At 46.0% G+C, this 23,235-nt stretch overlaps 1 long non-coding RNA gene across 3 annotated transcripts in view; it reads left to right on the top strand.

Moving 5' to 3' along the window:
• Positions 1-22,952, top strand: part of LOC126513502 (uncharacterized) — a 72,272-nt gene extending 49,320 nt beyond the window's left edge. Inside the window, exons 4-5 of one of the 3 annotated variants that reach the window (XR_007595356.1) lie at positions 623-798; positions 16,771-22,952. This is a non-coding gene — a long non-coding RNA (uncharacterized lncRNA). Of the gene's footprint in view, positions 1-622; positions 2,891-16,770 lie in introns of those variants that run through there. The other 2 variants (XR_007595357.1, XR_007595355.1) reach the window with 2 other exon arrangements.
• Positions 22,953-23,235: the final 283 nt, after the last annotated feature.

Raw genomic sequence — 23,235 nt, 5'->3', positions numbered from 1 at the left:
CCTGGGTTTATCCTACTTCATGTCCTCTGCTTCAGACATCCATGCATCCCCAAGTGGATTCTTCAGACATCCATGCATCCCCAAGTGGATTCTACCTTTTCCTATTTCATGCCTCTGTGCAAACTCTGCTTCCAAGATCAATAAAACACCCACCAGTCTTCTAGACTCAGCCTCAATAACCCCGGCTTTCCACATTCTCCATCGACACTTTCACATTTAAAAAAATTATTATTCGTGCATGCCTGCATGTGCACATGTGCGTACATGCATGTGTGAGTATGTGCGTGTGTGTGCGAATGTGTGTGTACAAACACGTGTGTGTAAGCTTGTGTGCATGTGTTCAAGCATGTGTGTGCCCGTGTGTATGTGCGTGCATGCATACATGTGTGTGTGTATGTGCGTGAGTGCATACGTGTGTGTGTGTGTGTGTGTGTGTGTGTGTGTACACTGCTACACAGGTCTGGAAGTCAGATTACTTTCAGAGGCCAGTTCTCTCCTTTCACAGTAAGTTTCAGAGATAGATTTCATCCCATCAGGCCTGACAGCAAATGCTGCCACTCACTGAGCTGTTCTCCCACCTCCTCTGGTGCTTTAGTTAAAGGCTGCTCTCTCTTAACTACAGGTCCACCAGGAGGCACAAGAACGGCTGGGTTTCCCCCGACTGTGAGTTCCACGTCTACATGGTCAACCAGCTGCGGATGGAGAGGAAAAGACTGATCTGGAATGTGGTACAGGCACATTCATTCCTGTCACCCCAGTAAAGGAGGATCCCGAATCTGAGGCTGGTCTGGCTACACGGTGAGATGATGTCATACCAAAATATCCAAACAAAAGCTGAATTTGCACTGAACAGGTGCAGGCATTTTTCCCCCCTTGTCACCGTCCCTTATCAATAGTTTAACAACTATTTCCACAGTGTCTGGAATGAACATAATCATTTTATTAGTTATTGGGAGTAATCTGAAGATGATTTCAATGCTGTGCCCAGCCCGTGGGGACCCCAAAAGACCACCAGGAAGATCAACTCACCGAAATGCAAAAGTAAAGTTTATTATAGTGCACAGGTAATCACAAGCCTGTAGGGACCTCGTCAGCACAGCAGCGGGAGAAGGTACCCCGCCCTTCTAGACAGCATTATTTAAAGGCAAAAACCAGAAAGTTACCTTAGCAGGGTGTGAGGTGACAGGTTCGATTCTGATTAGCTCGTGCCTAGGGATTTTTCACAAAGTTTATTTTTGAACCTGCGGGTAGCTTGTCAAATTTTCTTATCGGCTGACCTTCGGTGGGGACATTCTGCGGTTATCTGTACCCTCCAGCTGGCTACTCTGTTACTTTTGCCCCTAGCCATTTCTGAGGACTGGAATGTTTTATGGGAAATAGCTTACACAAGACACAAGATGGAGGTGAAGGACAAAATGGGGGAATTTTGGTTCTTCATTCAAGTATGCGGAAAGACATAGTGTTTTGCTGGAAGCTTCACCCCAGTCCCTAACATCCACGTACCCAAAGAGTCTGGAATGTTCAGTGGAAGCTCTGTCCCAAGCCCCCTCCCCATCTTTCTCCAAACCCTACTGCATCTCAGAAAGCCCACCCCAGATGACCCCTCCCCCAGAGATGTTCAAGGCCACTCCCACAGGGTATTTAAACTGCCCCCCAAAACAACAGACGTGTGGTTTCCTGTCTTCCTTTCCTATCTCCTCTCTGGGGGGGGGGGCGCTGGAAAATCATCCAAGAGCATTTTATCCATTCAACCTGGGCTTTTTCTAATTTGGTGTGATTTGGATTGTTGTGCTCTATCAGGGTACAGAAACTCATATAGGTTAGATGCAAATATGATCCCATCTCATGTAAGGGATGAGAATTTGGGGATTTGGGTGTTCAAAGGGAGACCTGGATCCCACACTTTGAGACATCAAGGATAGCTATATAGTAGTTATCTAAAAGTGTTTAGAGACACAGGAATGTGGGCTGAGATCCTAGTTCCGCCTGGACAAGTTAATCTGCCATTTATTTCCTCAGAGCTTCCTGCTACTGCCCAGGCAGGTTGGCAGGACTCTGGGATAAACAGGAACCACACACTTTCTTATGATGGTTTCATGAGACTGTCCCCCATGGTCTCAGAATACTTGGTCTCCATTCTGTGGTTCTGTTAGGGCATGTTTGGGACATGTGACCTTGCTGGAGGAAATATGTTGCTGGAGGAAATATGTTACAGGAGGCAGGCTTTGAGGTTTCAAAGCCACACGCCATTTCCAGTTCATTCTCTCTGTTTCATGCGTGCAGTTCAAGATTAAAACCCCGGTTGCTGTGTCCGCCATCTGCTACTTTTGCTGGATCGGGAAATCAAAGCAGACTCTTTTTTCTATTAGTTTCCTTGGTCTTGATGTTTTATACAGCTGCAGTAAAGTAGCTACTACACTTCTGCAGATGGTAATGTCTCCTTCACCTTCGCTACTCCTCACCCTATGCCTACTAAAGAATGAACAAGAGAAACCAGACAGCAGTTTTGACTTTAGGTAACCCAAGGTCAAACCTAGGTGGTGTCAGGCTGCTGCACAACAGCTCAGTAACAGAACACCCCTCCCTCCCTCTGCAAGACAGCATGAGATCAGAGCCAGGAGCGAGCAAAGCAAGCTGCCACTTGCTTTACCCAGTCAGAGGAAAGTAAAGCTAAGAGGTCTAAGGAGCAGTCTGGGACACAGCCCCATAAGCGCCCCAACCAGCAAGTTACTAAGATCTCAAGGATCAACAGCAGTATGGGAAAGATGGAGACTCCTTGGCAGGCTCTTGCCTCCAGCCCTGGAGAAGTTCTTCAACACAGGAAGGTGGGAGGAAGCAGGAGGTCTCCGGCTAGACACACACATTCTGATTAGTTATGAGAGAGAGAGAGAGAGAGAGAGAGAGAGAGAGAGAGAGAGAGAGAGAGAGAGAAGAGGAGAGGAGAGGGAGAACACGTGCGCCACAGCGCGTGTGGAGGTCAGAGGACTCTCCCCTTCTCCCTGCTGGGATAGGGTCTCTGGTTTTGTGATGCTCCGCGTCCTCCTCCCACTGCCTTGTTGGGGCTCTGGGACTACAGCTGTGAAGTCACTGCATCCGGCTTTTTATGTGAGTTCCGGGACTCCAATTCAGGTCATCAGGCTTGTGTGGTGAGTCTGCTGAGCCACCCCAGGTCTCAGACCAGCTCTATTTTTATCGGGCTCCTGGAGAAAGAGTTCACTTCATCTTAGCCGCTGCCGGAGTAGAGGACATCATGAGCCTCCCCTTTGGAGACTCTGTTGGCAGCATTTGATACACATGCTAGTGGATACTCTGTAGCCCAGCACTTCCCTTCCTGGGAAGTGTAGAAAGATGCTCTCACAAGGGGACCATACAAGGAAGTGCATTGCTGCCTTGTTTATAAAATCAAGCAATTAAAACAATCCAGATAACTGTCAGTGGTGAAGAAATGGGATCATTTAAGCATTAAAATGCAAAATAGCATACACAAAAAGTATAAACTAGGTTTGTTTGTTTTTTTTTAAGTTCTGGGGATGGAGCCAGAGTTATATAGGTAGGTGTTAGGTAGGTGCTATACCATTGGCCTGCATCCCCATCTTACAAAACATGGACTTCATAGCCCAAAATTATAATCTGAATGAAGAAAGTGACTTATGAAATGATGATCTCAACACTCTGGCATAATAAGAGCTATGCCATGTATAGTTCAGGGCTACATATGCAAACACGGCTTTAAACAGTAGGTTGAAGGTGTAATAGTCTGTTCTGTCCCTTTAAGAGACAAGCCCCCCCCCCCAGTCCGCTGAGGCAAGCAGATCTTTGTTCTGCTTCCAGCCTGAGCTCCTTCTTTTCCATCTCTCTCCCGAAGAAGCAGCTTCTGCCTCTCTCCCTTCTCCCCACTTTTCCCCTCCCCCCTCTCTGTTTCTCTCTCTCTCTCTCTGCCTCTCTCTCTGTGTTCTCCCTTCTCCCCTTCTGCCCTTTCCCCTTCATAACCCACTAAATAAATACCAACTTTCTCTGCATGGCGTGCCTAATAGGTCTCTGTCTCTCACCCACCACGCGGCTACCTGCCTGGGACCGGCTGCCTTTGTGGCCTGTGGTGGTCTCATGCCCGCTGCCCACTGCTGCCACTCGGGGACCTGCAGCGTTTTACCATAATAGAAGGAACATGTCTTTTGTTTTGTTTTGCTTTGTTCTTTTGGTTTTCTGAGACAGGGTTTCTCTGTAGCTTTGGAGCCTGTCCTGGAACTTGCTCTTGTAGACCAGGCTGACCTTGAACTCACAGAGATCCACCTGCCTCTACCTCTGCCTCCCACACGCTGGGATTAAAGGCATGCACCACTACCACCTGGCGAAGGAACACGGTTCAGCGGTTCAGCGGTTCAGCGTGTCTTTGCAGTCAGTTTTGGAAAAGGGAAGGACTAAAATCTCTAAGTCCAGCAGGCTTCTGCCTGTCCTGCCAGAAATCGGACACTGAGGCAGGAGGATAGTGTTCCAGGTCAGCCTGGCCTGTACAATAAGAACTGGCTGCAAAACAGTGTTTGTTTAAACATGTGGAAATCGTTTCCTTAGTTCCAATTAATAATAATAAGAAAAAGAACTTGAAACCTTAAAGTACAAATATCACAGCTGAGCAGAAAGATAGATGGAATATAAGGACATTTTTATATAAAAAATAAGTTATTTTTCTAGGGTAAACAGAAACAGAAACATGGCCTTTGAAGTTGTCTCTCTCTCTCTCTCTCTCTCTCTCTCTCTCTCTCTCTCTCTCTCTCTCTCTGAATGTGTGTATGTTTTGTGTGTGTTGGGTGGGAAGGATATTGGGTTTAAAACACAGTTGACCAAGACACTTCAAGGAATAAACAGGATTAACGATTGTCACGCCTTTTGGAGTTGAACATTTAGCCCACATTCTTAAACCTGTAATGCTTTCTTTGACACAGTGGTGAAATCTATATCCTCCAGACTCTAGGTGGAAGCACACGTACAAAAGGGCAGTTTCAGGGGGTTGTAAGCCCAAGGTTAAATCCCCACTATTCTATGTGACTGGCTAGTTTCTCAGATCTGCAAAGTAGAAATCCATGAATGAGAGCTGAGGGGTAGCTCAGGGTTAGAGAACTCTCTCTTTTTCATGTGTGTGTGTGTGGTGTGTGTGTGTGTGTAAAAGCAGCTGAATCATGAAACAGCTATTCCTGGCTTAAGGGCCCTCCTGTTGCCTCGTGCACTGTCGTATAAATAAGTGAGGTCATTATGGGAAACCAAAGCCATGGGGAGCTGAACTTGCCAGCACAAATGCTGACATCCTTGTCTCCAAAATCAGCCTCTTTCAGCACAAAGCTGGGAGAGTGCAGTGAGATCCGCAGATCGCATTGCCTGTTCTCCTGCAGGGACCACATGACAGGCAGGCTGTGGCTGAACAGCGCAGCTTGCACTTCGGGGTCAGCCCTTGTTGCCCCTTCATCACTAGAGGCCTTAGGAATGCACTCAGCATCTCTCACACAGTCAAGGTGTTCCCAACCCTGCTGCTCCCAGCCTTTCCTACTAACTTCAGTCTAAAAATAAGATGGCTCTTTACACCAAAGTTCTTACACACACACACACACACACACACACTTTGGAATGTGAAACTTTTGGATGTGATACCTAGCAAAAGAAGGAAAACAGAGGAAATTTAATTAAGAAGTAATTCTGAAAATTTGTGGGGCTGCTGTATCTTCTCCAGTCTGTGCCAAGGTCTTTAGAGCCGTGACAAACTGCATCCCAGAGTGCCAAGTGACCCAAACCCGAGCAAATGCACTGAATATTTAGAAGAAATGTAATCACCCCAGTGACCCGAAGTCAGATGTGGCCTTGAATATTTTATACGAAAGCATTTACAAAAAATACGATTTAAAAATAAATCTCAGGATTGTCTTCACTAAGGTCACTTGCTGACAGACAGTTAAAAGAGCTATCTAGTCCCCAAATTATCTTCAAACCATGGGGGCATAAAACCTACCAAGACTCACTTTATAAATCTGTTCTAAAATTTTGCCATGAGGAACTGGCTGGAGCTTAGCTATAACCACAGGACGCGACAGTGCGCCAGGTTAACCCTGCAGCTCCTTACAATTCTGTCTTCATTCCTAGTCTGCAGACAGGGTTCCACCCCATCTCTCCTGGAAGCTTCTGTTGGGCCTTATTCAGAAGCCTAGCTTGGGAATGCACACAGGTGCTGTGGGCTTGTGAGAACCACCACCACCTCCACCACCACCACTACCTCCATCGCCTCCTCTACTACCACCTCCACCACCGCTGCCATTACCACCATCACCACCACCATCACCACCACCTCCACCCCCACCTCCACCACCACCTCCACATCCACCATCACCTCCACCATCACCACCACCAAACAGGCACCCAGAAATTTCAAGATCAAGGTGGCAGCTGTGGTTGCTGGAGAGATGACTCAGCAGTTAAGAGCACTGGGTACTCTTCCAGATGACCTGGGTTCAGTTTTCAGCACCCACGCGGCAGCTCACAACCATCTGTAACTCCAGTCCCGCGGGACCTAACACCTTCTTCTGGCATTCACGGCACCAGCCATGGACAGTGTGATATGCGTGTGGGCAAACACCCATGCACATTACAGAAAAAAAGGAGGTAGCTATCTGCCCACATTCCCATCTCCAATGGAATGATGTCCAGATCAACCTAACCCTATCCACCTCCCCCTCACTCAGAGGTGTTAAATTTCCTTTTCATTACAGCTCCGCAAAAGACTGTCTGCTGATACTCGCACAACACAGTCAGTGCTGGGCCGCTCTGAAATCTCCTCTGCCAAGGGCTGTTATTCCATAACTCTTCAATTTAGCCTCAGGCAGATTTGTTTAGACAAGGGCAGAAAGCAGCCACTTTCTTCACCAAACATCACAAGAGCGGTCTCTAGGCCATTATTAATATTGTTTTCCTCTGAAACCTCTTGAGCTGGCCGCCACAATTCACATCATCCTAGTACCGCTGTCTTCCATGCTCCTACTAGAATGGCCATTAAGGCCCACCCACTTAAAGTGCTCAACTGCTTTTCTAGTCTGGTCCCAAAGTCCACCTTTCTCCAAACCAACACAGAGTCAAGCCTATCACAGTAAGACCCCAGTCCCTGGTACCAACTTCTTAGTTTTTTCTTTTTCAGATTGTATCGGTAGCCTTAGACCACATCTAGTAGGCAGATGTTGTCTTCACCTACAACTTAAGGTTTACATATAGGATATATTAAATCTTGTTAATATAAAATTTCCCAGCAGTGATCCTTTAACCTGTAAGTTGACTGGTTAAAACTGGCAAGTCGTTTCCCAGTCTTAACCTTTCCCGGAGTCTGGAGATGGAAGCCAGTGGTAGGGCACCTATCATGGGCACAGTTCCACCCCCAGCACAGAACACACACACACACACAGAGAGAGAGAGAGAGAGAGAGAGAGAGAGAGAGAATGTGTATGACCAGAACACACAGAGGCATGTTTCATGTGGTACACAAACATCCCCTACAAATGAATGAGAAATAGATTATTCGCCGTGTCTGCTGATACACACCTGTAGTTTTAGTACTTGGGAGGCTGAGGCAGGAGAAACATGAGTCTGAAGATAAATTGAACCAGAAGACGCTGTTTCAAAAGGAAAACAGTATCCTCTCTCCGTCCCCTTTCTCTCCTGCCCCACCTTCCATCCTTCCCAGCCACCACGAAGTGAACTGCCTGCCCCATCATGTCCTCCCTGCCAGGATGAACTAAGCAGACATGGTCTGAACTAGCCCCTCGCCCTTTAAACAACTTAAAGTTGTTTCTGTCTAGTAACTGTCAAAGTAACAAAACCAACAGGATTCAGGTACTTCTGTGGGATCATTACGGGTATCCTGTGGGTCAGAAGCTGTAGAACAAGTTTGTGGGGGGAATTTAGAAGCTTTTGGAGAAGGAGGTTAGAGAGGCCTCTGAATGCTGTAAGTTCTGGTACCCGCTCAGAAGGATGCAATGCCAATGGAAGTGTCCACAGTGAGGATGGTGGAGAAGGAAGTTAGAAAGGCCTCTGAATGCTGTAAGTTCTGGTACCCGCTCAGAAGGATGCAATGCCAATGGAAGTGTGCACAGTGAGGATGGTTGCTCGTGAGGTTTTAGGTAGGAATTCAAATCGAGAATGGGGCCGTAGAGAGGCCGTGGGTACTATAGTATCTCAAAGAACTTGGCTATATTTTATGCCTATCTTGAGTCTTTCAGGGAGGTTGGGTTTAAAGTTGATGGACCAGGGAGGCTTTGGTGGATTTGAGTGAGAATGGCCCCCACAGATTCATAGGGAGTGGCATTATTAGAGGTGTGGCCTTGGTGGAGTGGGTGTGGCCTTGGTGGAGGAAGTGTGTCACAGGGGGTTGGACTTTAAGGCTTCAGAAGCCCAAGCCAGGTCTAGAGGTTCAGTCTCTTCCTGCTGCCTACTGATCCAGGTGTAGAACTCTCAGCTACCTCTCCATGTCCGCCTGCACACTGCCATATCCCACCGTGATGATAATGGACTGAACCTCTGATCCTGTAAGCCAGCCCCAATTAAATATCCACCTTTATAAGAGCTGCTGTGGTCATGGTGTCTCTTCACAGACAGAGGCTGAGCATAAAATTGAGAGACTGATTGATCTGACAGAGGACGTTTCAAGGCTACCCAGCATCCAGGCTGTGGTACACTTATCAGAGGCTGATTTTAACCAGAGAGATGAGATTCTCTTTAAAAAGCAGAGCCGAAAGACTTGAAAAACCTCACCAGAAATGGAGCACAACAAAGTTGGTGGCCAGGAGAATGCGGCAGCCTCGGAGATGCGCTTTGCCGCAGGATAAGAGGAAAGACATCTTGAAGGCCTCTGGGGAACTGGCCAGGTTAGCTGTGCTGCAGGATCGGGGCAGAAAGCTGGAGACTCACTGAAAAGGTTTCACTGTGAAAAGAAAATTCTAGGGTGGCCTGCTCACACAGCGCTACATAGCAAAGAATTCCTTTAGGTTCACCCACCCAGACACTTGGGCTGTTGCAGCAACAGTGGGGGGCTGTGGCAGACTTCAGGGCTGTCCCTGTGATGCTGGTTTCAGGCACAGGATGTAAAAACTATCAGCTCGTGTAGGCTTCACACAGATTTCAAAGCAAGGCTTGGGAGAGCAGGCCGCACATGACAAGGAGTGAGGCACTGAAGAATGAGTATGTGAAACCCCAGGATGTTGAAAAGGTTAAGAGCACAGAACGTCTGTCACCAAAAGCCACAGGCAGCAGACAGAGTCAGTCAAAGGCGGGCCACTTGGGCTGAGACTGCCCAGACCACAGAGGCCAGCTGTTGACATCTGCTGGAGGTCAGATCTTAAGACCACACGACCAGAACACCAGGCACGGGTATCCTCCGTGTACCGCTGTCTGGGCAACATGTCACTTGGTTTTTGTGTTATAGAGGCCTCACAGCTAAGAATTTGCCTCGAGTCCTAGGGGAGACTTGGCTGTTATTGGAACCATTTAGACTATGAGAACTCCTGAAGAGGAACTGAATGCACTTTGCCTTTTGAGGGCCAGGAACAGAGTGTTACTGCGCAGGGAGTTATGTTTGGGTTAATCATGACAAAGGCCTATGGTTAATCTTAATTATCAACTTGACTGCGCCGAGAAGTGCCTGGGGTTAGTAAAATATACTTCCCGGGTATCTATCTGTAAGGGCTGCAGGGAGCATTTCCAGAGATGGGTAGCTGAGGGGTGAAGACCCACTCCAGTGTTCACAGCACTAGCTCATAGGCTGGAGCCCCCAAGGAAGTCCAAAGAAAAGCAGAGAGCCTGTAAGAGCAGAGTTCTCTCTCTGCTTCCTGCCTGCCATGGTGAGCTCTGCTGTGTCAAACAGTGGGCTTCCTGGCCATTACGGAGTCACTGTCTGGCATTGGTCACGACGATGTAAAATAGAAGAAACACACACATGTAATTTTAGCACTCAGGGGACAGAGGCAGGAAGATCAGGAGTTCAGGGCCACTCTGTGCTGTATGAAATCCTGTCTAAAAAAGCTGGAAGAGAAAAACAAAAAGAGGTTATAACTGATTGTAGCTAAAATGTCACAAGCTGATTAGCCCAATAGGAGAAAAAGAACAAAAGCATGTATAGGCAGTTCACACACTCCATATATACAAAAATTCAAAATACAAGTGTGTGTATGTGTGAGTGTACATTTATGTGTGCGTGTGTGCATGTATGTGTGTGTATAAAACCACTGCATTGCTGCATTATCTAAATTGACTTTTACCGTAAGCATGTATTACTGGGTATGATTGTTTTTCAGGGCTGAGGACTGAACCCAGAGCCCATGCTAGACAAGGGTTCTACCCCAAGCTACACTCCCAGCCCCATTTTACTTTATCGAAAACAGCAATAAAACCATATTATTGGGGTCCTTCCTAGACAAATTGGATCTAAATCTCTGGGGACAGAAGGCAGGAATTTACATTTCAAAAAAGAAATGCAAGCAGCAGGCAGCAGCGCCAACTGTAATCTCTGCATGCAGAAGCCAAGGCAGGTGCATCGCCCCAAATTATTGCCCACTTAGCAAGTCCCGGGTAACCAGGGCTAGAGAGGGATACCTTGTCTCAAAAAACAAAGTGAAACAAATGGGGAGGGGGTGGGGGGGATGACTCAGCCATGGCAGCTTGCAACCACAGGTAACTCCAGTTACAAAGGCTCCAACATCCTCTTCTGTGCCCCTGAACACCAGATGTGCAAGTGTTACACAGACATAAATGCAGGCAAAACACCTATACACATACAATAACAAAATACACAAATTACTAGGTCTAGGATAGGGTTGATGACTAGATATTCATAGTTACACAGTTTTCCTTGTTAGCAAATCCAGAAAATACTTTAACAAAAGAGGTATAAAATGTATAAGGTTGAGAGAGATAAAAGTTTAAGTTGTTTATCTTGGAAAATAAGAAAATTTGAGGTCTAAAAAGATAGGTTTTGGTTAGTAATACAAGTTATGATAGAAAATGGTTTAGGTGTAAACTTTGGACTCATCAAGAAAACGTAGATAATAGAGCAATTTCTCTGAATACACCAAATACAAATGGACTGGACATTGTGAATGTAATCCTTACCTCATAATTGTTCTTATTATATGTAGTTTTACTGTGTTAGAGTTAAACCCTTTCCTTTTTACTTAGACAAGATGGGGGAGAGGATGCAGAATATCTGTGTATACTGTAAAGATATGTCTCTGCCTACGGTACCTTCTGGTTTGTTTAATAAAGAGCTGAATGGTCAATAGCTTGGCAGGAGAGAATAGGACTTCTGCGTAAGAGGGGAGGTCAGACGGATGTATCAAGGCATGCTGGGGATTCACCAGTGAGACACAGGGGAAGCAGGACGTGCAGTATGGAGATGAGGTAATGAGACACAAGGCAGAACACTGATTTAAAAATATGAGTTAATTTAAGTTATAAAAACTAGTAGGAAACAAGCCTAAGCTAAAACCAACCTCTCATTATTGATAAGTCTCTGTGCCATTATTTGGGAGCTGATGGTTCTGATGAGAAAGTAAAACAATGTAACACAGATGAACACATAAGTAACTTTTTTCAAAAAAGCAAGAACTCCAAACTGGCTGGTTCCTGTACAAGGGCAGGGATGGGTGGGAACCTAGAGCATCTAAAGTGCTGAATATGAGGGAGAGCTGCAGTCATGTGCTGTGCCCCATGGCCAGACAGATGGCATACACAGCAGAGGATTAGAGCCAGGGCAAAGGATAACTACCACCCCCACCCCAGCCACCCTGGAAAGAGAAGCTGCATCTCTCTCACAGAAGAATCCCCAAAATGCCACACGCTTTGCACAGATGCTCCAGTCTGCAGGAAGCAAGGCTTAGTTCTTGCTACCCCTTCGGTCATGGCTTTTGCTTAAAAAAAAAAAAAATGCTGCGTCAGAGCCGGGGACAGAGAGATCTCAAAGTGGAGAAACCTGATCATCAAGGGTAGCTCCGGTGATGACGACATGCCATGCCAATGTCTGTGCCTTGGCTGTGAGGAGGCTATCCGACTTCTGGGGTTTCCTCTTTACCCAGAACCCCAGTCTAATCACAAACAAAATACCAGATCAATCCAAGTAGAGAAATATTTTACCAGACACACAGCAAGAATCTTCAAAACCATTAAGGTCCTGATGAGCAAAGGAACTCTAAGAAACCGTCACTGAGCAAGGGGAAGTGATCTGGTCTCTTGATGGGCTTATGAGGCACCAAGGGCAGTTAGTGGACATACTGGTGACATCCTAGAGGCTGGTCAACCACTGCAACAGAAGCAGGAAGCAGAGCTCTAGGGCGCTCTGTAGACAGCTGGGCTCCAGGCTCCAGAGAAGGGCAGAGTGTTGCTTCCCTCTGGTGTGCAGTAGAACCGCCAGGGGGTTCCTTACTTCAGACACCCAACCTGAAAATTCTGAGTGAACAGTCCTTGGTGGGTTTGCTTTTTTGTTTGTTTGTTTTTGGAAAGGTTTCGTGTAGCTAAGGCTGACCTAGAAATCACTATATAGTAGAAGATAAACTGGCGTTTCTGATCTCCCTGTCTTCTCTTGAGTGCTTGATTGTAGGCTTGTGGTACCACACACATCATAAGAGATTTGAGGCCTTAAACCCAGGTTTTTGCACTTGCTAGGCAACCAGCCTACCAGCTGCACTACATTACCAGCCTTATTCAGCAGGGTCACTCTGTAGGGTAAAAGGGCCAGTCAAAGAAATTCACCCTGGCCCTGAAACCAGAGGCAATGAAAGAAACACACCCTGGATCTGAGAACCAAGACAGTGAAAGACACACTTTAGCCCTGAACCCAGAACCTAAGAAACACACCCTGACTCTGAAGCCACAGCCAAAGAAACACACTTTGGCCCTTGAACCAGAGCCAGTCAGTGAAGGAAATATGGTCTGGCTCCAAAACTAAAGCCAAAAAACTAAAGGGGAAAAAACTGAAAGAAAGCCAGTTTGGCCCTGAAACCAGGGTCAGCTCTGCCCCTGAGCAAGGAAACCAACCAGTCCCTGAGCACAAAATCTTGCAACCAGTCCCTGAGCAGGAAACCAACCAGTCCCTGAGCACAAAATCTTGCAACCAGTCCCTGAGCACAAAATCTAGCAACCAGACCCTGAACCCTGAGCCAGTGAAAGAAACCGCCCTGGATCTGAAACCCCAGCCAGTGAAAGAAACATTTTAGCCCTGAACCCAGAAGCAAAGAAACACAGCCTGGAAATGAAACCAGAGCCAAAGAAACACACTTTGTCCCTAGAGCCAGAGCCAGTGAAAGAAAACACACCTTAGCCCTGAAAATAGAGCCAAAAGGCTAAAAAGGGCCCTAAAATCAGGGCCAGCTCTGCCTCGACCAACTAAACCAACCAATCCTTGAGTAGGAAAACTAACCAATCCCTGAGGAGAAAATCTCCCTGGGAGACTCTGCCCCTGAGAAGCTCTTTGTAAGTCCCCCTGCCAGCTCCGGCGTTTCCCACCACAGCAGAGGCAGCCACTCTTCCGCACTCCTTCCTAAATAAAGAGTTTTGAGTGAAGATCTTCTTTAGCTGGTACAGAGCAGAAGAACCTTTGCTGAGACATCCCCTTAGGGGGGCTGAGCAGGAAAAAAACAAAAAACAAAAAACCAGAAGAAACAGTTACATCTGTGGGGAAACTCCCTTAGGAGTTGAGCAGAAAAAGTAACTTTTCGCCTGAGCCCGAGGAGATTGCTACACTTCTGCAGAGGCTTCCCCTTGAGCAGAGCGAAGCAGAAGTAACATCTTGGCTGGCGCAGAGCAGAAGAAACAATAGCTTTGCTGGGCGTTCCCGAGCTCCGCTGTACCTGCTCACTCTGAGAGGAGCAGAATTGCTACATCCGGGAACGCATCCCCCCCACCACACCCCTTCCGATATGGCCTGACTTCCGGATGAGTCAGGATATCTTTCCTTCCAGAGCTGTGACAACCACACTCTCTATGTAGTCCTGGCTGTCCTGGAATTCACAGAGATCCTCCTGCCTCTGCCTCTTGAGTGCTGGGATTAAAGGTGTGAACCACCAGGCCTGGCTTCCCAGCCTTATTATTTAATTAAAAGGTATTTATTAGTTTTTTTTGAGGATTTTCCACAGTGGTTTTTGTGCATATTCACCCCTCACCCAGCTCCTGCCAGATCCACCCCCAGACCCTTCCCTATCCAGTTCTGTGTCCTTTCTTATTTTCACTCATCAGCTCTCACCTGTGCCGGGCATACATCCACGGATGTGTGGCCTGCCCCTGGAGCACGGTTGACCTACCAGAGACAACAGTCAAGGCTGATCTTCATTTGCTTGTCTCCTTCCTGAGACAGTCATAGTCCTAATTACGGTGAGCTCGGCTAGCCACTATCCTCGACTTTCCCTTTCTGTCAGTTGGGAAGGCATTCATTCATTCGCATAGGCCTTGCTGTCACTGGCCACAGTTGGGTCAGTTTGGTGTCCAGCACAAAGGACCTCCTCCAGCTAGATATCCATAGACCGTCATAGCCAGATGTGGATGTGCAAAGAAGGACTGGACACTTGACTATGACTGACGACTTGGAGAAGTCCCCCACACCTCCTGAATATTCCGGGTGTCTCAGGCAGGGATGCCTTCCTCGGCCGTGGCCTTGGGTTCTAGGTGGAATGCAGCGAGTTTCTGCTCCCTTGGGCCTGGGCGGCAGCAGCAGAAAGGCGAGGCGTGTTTAGTCAGGTCTACAGAAGCTGTGAAATATCCCCTGGACAGACTGTTCTAGAAGCTCATCGGTAAGATGTGAGTCCTGCTGAAACAAAAAGCCTCTGAAGATAGAAAGAGCATGAACTTCATTCATTATGTAACATCCCCGGGCTATTTGGGGCACTCCGTGAGCTTCCTAATAGAACTCTTACCACCGCTTGACGTGTGATGAGTGCGAAGTGAACCAATACAGAAAATAAGTAATTAATAGGAGCAGCCGACGCTGTTCTGATCGTCTCGACCTGGAGGAGTCTCTTTCCTCTGTGCTTCATTAATATTCTGGTCACACCACATTTATTTCAATGCAGGTCTGATGAATGACACCTGTGAATTCTTTTGGAGAATGAGAATCATTTCAAGGCATCCTGGGCTCCCAGTGCTCATTGTCCCTCCCTAGGACCTCTCCCCAAACCAGGCTGCAGCTTGCTGCCACCTTGTCTCCCCACCCACCCAAGCTGGTGCTCCTGGCTAATGCTCACTCTAGCCTTAGCTCAAAGATGATGTCTGGGTGTGGTATCGTGTGTGCCTGCAATCAGAGCACTCAGGAGGCTGAGCCAGATGGATTATGAGTTCAAGACCAGCCTGGATGATGTCTTGAGGTGTTTTCTTACTGTGAACTCAGGTCAGGAACATGAGACAGGTAGATGATAGATGATAGACAGACAGATAGATAGATGATCATTACATAGATGGTAGGTATATTAGAAATATATAGAGGCATGATAGGTAGATAAATAGATGATAGATAGGTAGGCAGATAGATGATAGATAGATGGTAGATAGCTACCTTTTGGATTTGGGGAAACTGGAGTTTCCTTTGGATCTGACAGGAATACTCTTCTGTTTGGGGTCGAACATGCACACCACAGCCACATTCTCGGCATGTTGACTGGTTCCAAGTCCATTTCCCATTGTAGCAGGGGCTTCCTGAGGATGGAAGAGGCACCAATGGGGAGAAGGCTGTCTGTCGGGGCCCATGCGATGGCTTAGTGGATAAAGACAGCCTGATGGCCTGAATTTATGTAAAACCATTGTTAAAGATAGGACTGGGATTGTAGCTTAAGGGTGGAGAGCTTACCTACCACATGTAAGGCCCTGGTTTCTATCCCCACTGTTGAGACAACAATAAAAAGTGTGGTTGGGTGTGGGGCACACACCTTTAACCCTAGCGCTTGGGCAGAGGCCAGCCTGGTCTGCGCAGGGAGTTGAGACTACACAGCGAGACTGTCTCAACAACAACAACAGCAACCAAGACATTTTAGAAGATAGGTTGGCGCCATGTCATAGGCCTTTTCTGACTGTTGCATTGGGCCCTTTTCTTCTGCTCCTATTGTTAATATAGAGCCCAGCTCTTTCAGCCAAACCATCTCAGGTCATCAGTTGCAGTAAGTATCCCTTTAAAGCTCACACGCACATGTCTTGGCTTAACTTTTCCTCTGGAAGTTGGGTATGATTCATGCTTAGCTTTGCCCTCCTTTACACATGACCATTTGTCCTTGAGACTTACTCACTCGCAGGGCATTTGTCCTTACCAGGAAAGAGCCACAGCAGTCATGGCGCAGGCTGTGGGACATTCGTGTTTTCCTCATGACCTTAGGATTCTGCGTTGATGACACACTGCACAGCAATGTTTAGTTTCTCCTCCTTCTGGCTGCTGGGGTTGGGTCTCTGTGGCATCTCTGAAATAATGAGAACAGTGTAAGGTCATCGTCACTGATCGGACAACTGTCACTGCATGGGAGTTCCCTGTAAATGGTGGCAAAAGCGCTCAACTAATTTTCACATATAATTCCTTTCAAAGAATTCCTTTGTTCTTGTGCGAAATTAAACATTCCCCAAACAAATATATTAAAATGCAAATTTGGAGATGCTTTTAGAGAATAACAGACTGAAGAACTGCATTTCAGATTAGCTGACAATCGAGCCCCCATTTGTCAGTAATTTTTCAGAAGAGCCCGGGATGTTCTCCTCTTCTTATTTTCATTTATAAATTCAATTTAGGAGTGCAATGAGACAGACTGATTCTCCTGCCTTGCTGTCTGATTTACTTACTTCTCGAGGATAAATGACATTCAGGAGGGGCTGCTGCTCAGAATCCCAGGGCCCTAGAAGAAAAGGCCTTTGCATGTCTTAGAAATGCCAGTTCTGTTTAGTCTCAGCGACGTCACCCAGCCTGTGCAACATCCTGCATTCTTGTTCTGCTCTGCTCCTGTGCTCTCTGGGAAGGCAGCTTCTTGGATGGCTCTGTATTGCTGCACTTGCCTAAAAGTGACACCATCCTTCAGGGCTCCTGCTTCATGAAAGAGTCTGCCATGCATTCTGCAGGATACAGAAGAAAATGACTGACAAACTGACAATATAGGCAGACCTGTCTTTGAAATTTCCTACTTTATGAAAAAATCTGTTGGATACTATAGGCCTGTAGGCTGAAGATGGATGACCCAATGGTACAGAAGAACTTTGGGTGACTTCTGGAGTCTTTGATGATGTTGAAGAATTTATAGTTATAGATATATAGATATAGTTATATGATATAGTTATTATGAAAGATAAAGTAGATGTAAACATTGTAACTAATTCTTGCTTGATAACTGTTTTGTTATATGTAATTTTACTATGTTAAAAAAGGGGGTGGTGATTTGGGAGGTGATGTATGCTGGAATACCATTGGTTAATAAAGAAACTGTCTTGGGCCTGTGCAGGGAATAGAGGTAGGCTGGGAAAGCTAGACTGAATGCTGAGAGAAAGAGGGTGGAGTCAGGGAGAAGCCATGGAGCTGCTGCTGGAGTCAGACATGCTGAAACTTTGCTGGTAGGTCACGACCTCATGGCGACACACAGATTAATGGAGATGGGTTAAATTAATATGTAAGAGTTAGCAAATAAGAAGCTAGAGCTAATGGGCCAAGCAGTGATTTAAATAATACAGTTTCTGTGTGATTATTTCAGGTCTGAGCTGCCAGGTGGCCAGGAAACAAACAAGCGACCTATTATAACAGCTCTGTATTAAAACTCAGCTTAGGTGTCTTGCCTTTACCCCCACGCAGCATGTGAACTGATCTGTGTGGTTCTGTGGATCAGTGACAGGATGGGGTTAAGAGAAAAATCTGCTCCTTGTACAGATTAATCCATGATTGGTAAAGCATTCATCAACTTGTAGGAAAGAATATAAATGCCCGTCAAGGGACAGTCACGTTGCTGACACAGTGTTGGGTATTTGGGGGCAGTTCCGTTGAGCTCCCAGACAGTCTCCAAGCTGGTAACCCCACGGCTCCCTGCCTCACACGCAGCTCAACTCCAGGCAGTTGTTCAGCTGGTTGGTATTACAAAGTGCAGCCAGCTGATCACATTTAATGGCTCGAATAGACCTCTGATAAACTTTTTATTTTAAAAAAAAAAAAGGGGGCAATGGCTTCACCAAGGCAGTAGGGTTATCTTGCATATGAGGAAAGCATGGGCAACCTAGTAAGACCTTGCCTAATGAAAGCAAACAAACAAACAAACAAATAGAAAACCAAATCTAGGGTTGGGACTTCACAGGAAGGGTAAACACCTAATGTGTTTGTTACAAAAAGAAATGCCAGACAGACATGATGCTGTGTAATCCTGTACTTTATCCATGTGTGCCCAGCGCAGGAATATAGGAGGAAGTGCACAGACTTGCCCTCCGCACACTCTTAGGAGATGGCTCCAGACTACAGGTGGGACCGGCCCTATGTCCTCCGTGATTGCATATATATGCAAAGCTATAAAACGACAACAAACAAACACAAAAAACACAAACCTTTTTCTTTTTTTTTTTTTGTTTTTGTTTTTGTTTTTGTTTTTTGAGACAGGGTTTCTCTGTAGCTTTGGTGCTTGTCCCGGAACTAGCTCTTGTAGACCAGGCTGGCCTCGAACTCCCAGAGATCCGCCTGCCTCTGCCTCCCGAGTGCTGGGGTTAAAGGCATTTTTGCCACCACAAGATGTGGTGGTGGCACACGCCTTTAATCCCAGCCTGGCTTTCTTCACTTTTTAAAAATCACAGCTGCAGTGATTATGTATTTATGCTGAGAACTATTTTGTTTTTGTTCTGTGGTCTTTCACCTACTTATCCAATAACCTTTAAAGCCCAAATCTTCACATTCTCCTATAACAGAGACAAACCACTTTTAGTTCTCGCCCTTCCTTTCTCACATCTTGTGACAAATATCTATCTAGCTATCTATCCGGCTTAGTTAAGGTTTTTATTGCTGTAAAGAGACACCAGACTATGACAACTCTTATCATTTAATTGGGGTGGCTTACAGTTTCAGGGATTTAGTCCATTATCATCGTGATGGGGAGCCTGGCAGCGTGCAGACAGACATGATGGTGGAATAGCTGAGACCCATACATCTTGCAGGCAACAGGAAGTTGACAGACAATCACACTGAGAGAAGTTTGAACAAAAGAGACCTCAAAGCCCACCCCCACAGTGGCACACCTCCTCCAACAAGGCCACACCTCCTAATAGTGCCGCGCTGTTTGGGGGCCATTTTCTTTCAAACCGCGGTTCTCTGCCTGCCTTTCTCTGTGACAGTGCCATGGAGCAGTCATGTTGGCATTTCTTTCTGCACCTTGTATACAGTTACCTCATCCAAGGCTCAAGGAAACCGAGGTAAAGGGGATGAGAAGAATTTAAGAGCCAAACGATGAGAAACCCTTCTGTGGGACAGTCTTCTGGACATGTCACAGGAGCAGTGGCTACCCACTGACACAAGACTGGGCAAGTCAATGACCCACTCTGGAGGAGGACAGGGCTCATAAGGGCCACGCCTTCCAGAGGAGTCATAGGCAGTTAATGGTTGCTAGGAGATGAGAAGTCATATTCCTTAGTGGTGTAGACATTGGGAAATTGCCTTTGTTCAAGTAAATAACTCCCTAGCCATGCTCATGAAGACGATTCTAACCAAATGCAGTGGGCCACAAACAAAGACATGAACATAAGTGTGGGGGTTCTCACTGTGGGAGGTTAAGAGGATAGTAATGGGGTGTGATCCAAGCCTAGCTATAGAGAGATGTAGGTATAGCTATATACGTGAATATATAATAGATTTGAAAAGGGAAGCAAAACACCCCCAACACTCTGCCACCCAGTGTTTTCAATTCTCCATGAGAACTGTCTTTTAGTTTCATTTCGTTTTGTTTTCTGCATCGAAAGAAACTTTCATAAATGAGTAAGAGGCAACTCAAGAACCCAGCTGAGGGCCTGAATAAGCAATTCCCAGAAAAAGAAACACAAATGGCTTTTAAACGTGAAAAATGCTTAGACTAGATGCTTGTTAAAGGGAAAAAAAATTAAAAGTTGTGTAAGAAATGCAACCTGATCCACAGCCTGGCTTGGCCACACATAATATTGATACTCTAAATGTAACCGGCCAGCGAACAGAATGGACTGGGAATGGTCCAGCTACAGACCTCTCTGTCACCTCCGTTCTTCCACCCTGCCTCCTGAGTGCTAGGATTAAGATGCTCAGTCTTTGTGCAGGCATGCACGTGTGTGTGTGTGTGTGTGTGTGTGCGCGTGTGCGTGCATGTGGGGGTGTGCATGTGTGTGCGAGTGTGTGTTTAAACACCATAAAGGACAATTTGCAGGGGTCTGTTCTTTGCTTCCACCGTGTGGAGCCTGGCAATCAAACTCCAGTTGTCCCACTTTTTAAATTGTGGGTTCTGGGGATGGATTGAGGTCCTTGTAGGTGCAGGACAACGTTTTACCTCCTGAGCTATTTCCCCAGCCTTCTCATAGGTTATTGCAAAAATCAAAATCCATGACACATGTCACATGCTTAGACATGCATGAGACTGTTGTCCTTGTCATTGTTGCTGGTTTTCTTCCGACTGGTCATGGGATGTAACTTTGTCCTGTAGGGATGACCTCTACCCATCCCCAGTGAGCCTGTTAGCCATGACTCTCCTGCTGTCTGCTGTACAACTCAAGAGTGTGGCTGACATGAACTATAATAGAATAACCTACTTCATACAACACTTGCATAACTTCCTGAGGAGGTCTTTGCCATTTTCCTTACTGCTTATAGGTCACTGTGTCAGTAAAATAACAGGCCAGTGTGGTTCAGCTTCACCCTGATGCCAGTTGACTATGTTCTCAGACATCGACAAATAAATCGCTGGCCTTGGGCATAGCACTAATTCAGACAGCTGGGTCAGAACACGGGCCAGTTGCCCTTCAAGACCTGCGAGCTAGAAAGAACCTTTGCGGTATTCTTAAGGGTGTGTGAAAAATCAGACTCAAAATAAAACCTGATATGAACAAAACCAAAGACTTCAGAGACTGGCATGTGTATCTTAAATCCCCCACTGGTGGGACTGGAGGGCTCCCCTCAATACCAGTCCTAATAACTGGAGAGGTATACACTGCGCCTACGATGTGCAGAGCTGCTGATGGCCCGAGCAGATAATGGTACAGAAGAAGATGATGGGAAAGTGTTGCCGATGTGATTTCATTTATGTTATAATAATGACAAGCCAGTGCGTCTCTAGATCCGTAAAAAAATGCATAAAGGAAGTTCACTTAAGTATAGTGTGGTTGTCTCTGAGTGGTAGAATTTAGTGCGATTTCTTTTTTCTCTTTTTACTTCTTTTTCACTGTAAGTTACAGAACTAAAAGAACTTTGTTGAAATCTACAAACACATCATTTTTGTAGTCTAGATACAACAAAACCCACATTTTTCTGAAGAATAATATATATGTTAATATATATATATATCCTTTCTAAGCTCAGCTAACCTTCTGTGCCTCAGTTTCTCCCATCATAAAACAGACAGGAATAGTCTCTTTAAGATTATAAAAATCAAATTCTTTAATATGTGCAAAATTCTTGGAACTCAAAATACTGGAATATTTAATGCTACTTGTGTAGGGTTTTCCACAGACACAGGAACAAGAATATACAGAGACAAAAAAGGAGAGATTATAGAACTGGGCCCCATGATTATGGATGCCAGGAAGCTTCAGCTGTACTCTGCAAGCTGAAAACCTGGAAAATTGATCCAGAAGCCTGAGTCCCCAGGGGCCAAAGATTCCCCAACTGGAGTCCCAGCCCAACGTCCATTCACTCCTCCCTCTGCCTTTTTGTTCTATCCAGACTCTCAGTAGACTGGAGAACAAGCTTATACACTGGTGAGGGCCATGCCTTCTACCGGTCTATCCATCTGAATACTAATCTCTTCTAGAAACTCCCTCACAAATGCCTATAAACCACGTCTTACCAGTTATGAGAGAGTCCGTTCCTCCAGGGAAGCTGACACATGGCATTGTAGATGGTGATGGCTGGTGGTGCTTTTCTTAAAGCTCCACACCATGCAATGGTGTAGATAGAACAGGAATTACAGGAGCAAGGATAATGACAAATTGCTGTTGCAAGGCCATGAGCTAGACGTGTGATAATTGGGAAGAAAGCGGTGGTCATTGTTGACACATTTCTACGGTTAGGACGACTGCAGTTGCTTGGCAACTACAAGAAGTGCTTTGCTGAGATTGTTTTATCTATTATTAGTGTGTGTCCCTGTATGCAGGTGAGGGCCCCAGCCATCAGAGGTCATCTTTGTGGAGTCCATTCTTTCTCCACCTCCACCTGAGTTCCAGGCATTGAACTCGGGTCCTTCAGCTTGAGCAGCCAGTGTCCCACCCACTGAGCTATCTCATTGGTCCAGGAAAAATGAACTTTTTTTTCAAGACATGGTTTCTCTGTGTAACTACCCTGGCTGTCCTGTACTAACATGCCCGGCTAATAGACTCATTTTTAAATTGATAAATTTCAAAACCATGTTCTAGATTCATAATGAAACAAGCGATCTTTACAAACTGCAGTGAGGGGCTCTTCACAGCACACAAGGGTACACGCTGCATGTGTGCAGTGCAGTTCAGGATTCCAAGCTCTGCACATGGTCCTGAATCTCAGCTTTATATAGGAAATACTTGTCTCTGGCTCTCCATAGTGCCACCCCAACTCAGCTGCGTCTGCCTTCTGCTGATTAGGGCATCTGGACTTGAACTCCAGGTCCAGGTTATGTCATGAGATGACAACTGATGAAGAATGTGGAAGCAAAGGCGAGTCATCCTCCAACCTTTGCAGAGGACCCAGGTGAAGAAACCCGGGTGAAAAAGAGGGAGACACTGGCTCAAAAAACAAAAAACAAAAACAACAACAACAACAACAACAAAAAACCCAACCCCAAACAAAAACCCACATCAAACAAAAAAAAAAACCCACACAATAAATTTTTTTTTACTTAAAATGTATTTTCATACACAGGCATGAATTCTTGTAAAGATTAAATACACAGATTTTCTAGGTACTTTGGCTTGGTGATATATGTGAGCAGGTTGGTGTTCTGTTATTCTGCCTCCTGATATTCCACTAAGAAAATAAAGAATAACTCAGAAAATGGTGAAAGTGTGGTCAGCGGCACACGATGTGGGGAGACC

The sequence above is a fragment of the Alexandromys fortis genome, unplaced genomic scaffold (genome assembly GCF_014885135.2).
Source record: "Alexandromys fortis isolate MF-2015 unplaced genomic scaffold, M_Fortis_MF-2015_v1.1 scaffold_17, whole genome shotgun sequence".
Classification (NCBI taxonomy): Eukaryota; Metazoa; Chordata; class Mammalia; order Rodentia; family Cricetidae; genus Alexandromys; species Alexandromys fortis.
This window is presented reverse-complemented; position numbering and strand designations above follow the sequence as displayed.